A 2790-nucleotide genomic window follows, 5' to 3' on the forward strand; every position below is an offset into this window, starting at 1 on the left:
AGTGGTTTCCACTTTTTTACTATTATATGCAATGCCATGCTAAACATCCTTATAGAGAAATCTTGAAGTCACCAACTTGAAGATGGAGTTTTGATTTAGCTGCATAAGTAAGTTACAGAACCACATCGGTTAGAAAATAAATAAACTTCCCCAAGTCTTTCCTTCCTTCTTTCCATATATGCACCCAATCCATCCTCAAAATGACTTCTAGGGTAGCTTAAAAAATAAGCTGAATTACTTAAAATAATGTGCAGTGACAGTGGGATCTTAAATGAAAATTATATAGCTATTGACTATCTGATTTGGAGATGTATTTTCTTTCTTCATATTGCTGCCAGGTATAACTTAAGTTAAAAAAATGCAAATAAATTGAAGCCAATTTGTTCTTAAACATTCCATGACTACCTTGAAGTTTTTACTGCTGTAATACACTAGAATGCCACAAAATGAAGATAGAACATAAGTGACAGAGCCTTTTAGAATGATAACATTACCAGCTTTATGAATGCTAGCTTCCTTTGTCCTCTAGCAAGTATACATTCTCCACTGTCTCTGTCAGATTTAATTGACAAGCATTACTGACTGAAAAATGGTAGAGTCAGTTTTCTGTTGTTGTTATTTTTTTTTTGTATGATTGTAGATATAACCCTATAGTAAATTGTCCAACTGAAAAATTAACATTGAGGGAAAAACCAAAGTTTTTTATGTGTGTGACATTAAAGAATGGAAAGTTGATTAGCAGGAACTCTGCCTCACTTTGTTTACACATCTCTGATGGGGTTAATATATAGGGCAGAGCTAATGAGTGTTATATGGCCAAATGATGATAGCTTGCGGCAACAGAAACAAGGAGCTGACGTCCTGACATTTATTTTCCAAATAGCTGAACATTTTCCAGGCACATTTTGTCAGTTCTACTGACAAAAGTTCTTCTGTTAGGCATCTAGAATGAAATTCTTCTCAACATGACATCATTGAGGATCCACCTTAAGACACTTTGAAAACTGAAGATCTTTTCAAATTCACATTGACTTTCTGTCTCCCTCTGTTTTTACTTTATGAAGACACTGAGCTTGCCATGAATTTTTGTGAGTGTAGAAAATTTGGAAAGTCCCTTTAGTGACTGCTGTTGAATAGATTGTTTTTCAGATTTTTAAAAATTTTAAATAGGTGCGCATTTTCTGGGGGACGAACACACTTGTAGCTCTGACTCCAGAGGGGCAAAGGCAATATATGTAACCTAAACATTTGTACCCCCATAATATTCTAAATTAAAAAAAATTAAATAGAAATAACTACATAAAATTGATTACTATATTTGTTCCTGTCTTATAATATTTTAATGTTTAAGTTTTATACTGATAAATCATCAGCTGACAGAGAGGGTTATGAAAAAAGTCATAGGTTTTAGGCCTAAGTAACTGACCATTTATTAATAGCTTAGCAGAGCTGTTAAGCATTTTGATAGTGAACTAGAATAAAGGTTTTTCTGGAGGGGATATCTTGGGAGTATATGTGAGGACATCCTAACATAAGGGTGAGAGAAAGTATGCCAGAGAAGATCAAGAGCCTGCACTCTAGGCTGAGGGCCAAAGAGAGTCAGTGAAGGGCTTGGCATGAGCAAAGTCTCATGATCAGATTGCGAGGAAGGTGGACTGAGGTGCAGAAGCCCAGAGGGGAGATACATTGCGAAGCAAATGGAGCACTCTAGGTGAGAAAAATAAACAAGGGTCTTACCATAGTTTAGAAAAGAGGAGACAGAGCTTAGGGATATTTAGTTTAATTCTTTAAAAGTCAAGTAGGAAGAGTTAAGATTTGGAGGAGCATACATGTTACAATGGACACCCGATCTTTGGTTACATTGTGTAGAATGCAGACCCAAGATGCACTGACATCTTTTTTTCTAATCATATGGCAAAAGCCCTTTTTGGATGCTTTTTATTCTTTCAATTTATACATAATCTTTACACTTTTGAAATTTAGAGCACAATTTGGATAATGTGTTGTAATCCATCAATTTCGGCCAACATGGAGAAATGATACATGGATTCTAGAACCTTTCATAACACACTATTTGAGCCTTTACTTTCACTATAATTTTAAGATATTTAGTTTATATTATTTAGTGAGTCATATGCATTTACCAGAATTACAAACAATACAAAGTTAAAATTAAAAATATAATTTAACATCCAATTTCATTTTTTTCTATAGTGATTTATTATTCTTGTATTTTTTTACACTGAAAGATATGTATAGTTGCTTTTAAATTTTTTCATCCCTCTGAATTTGTTTTCAAAGCACAGTGTTTTCCTAAGAAAGACCAGATGTGAATCTAGATCTCCATCTAGATATATCTTTAAAGAGTTCTTTCTTTGGCTCTCCGCTTCCAAATACCTAGCACCAAGCAGTGTCTCTGGGAAAGAATCATGCTTGACAATTTCCATGGTGACGTCATCCCTTCTCTAGAAACCTTTATGAAAAAAGTGTCCTTGAAGCCTACTCCATGGCGAGCTTGGAAAAAACCAACTGAGCTGCTTAAATAATGAAGCAAGGTCATCTCTGCTTCCTTAGAAAATGTTTTTATTACTCTGAAAGGAACTTTGGAATAGAATCAAAAAATAAATTGCAGCCCCTCCCAGTACAGTAGTTGTGTTTAGATTACTAAAAAGATTTGGTCGACGTTAGTGAAATTAAAATGGGGAATATGCAGTGCCATTTCTTAAAATCTATATGAGATTCCATAAGTAAGTCATATGCTAATATTTATTTGCATATCTTTTAAGATTT

This window comes from Propithecus coquereli, unplaced genomic scaffold (genome assembly GCF_000956105.1).
Source record: "Propithecus coquereli isolate 6110/MARCELLA unplaced genomic scaffold, Pcoq_1.0 Scaffold350, whole genome shotgun sequence".
NCBI lineage: Eukaryota > Metazoa > Chordata > Mammalia > Primates > Indriidae > Propithecus > Propithecus coquereli.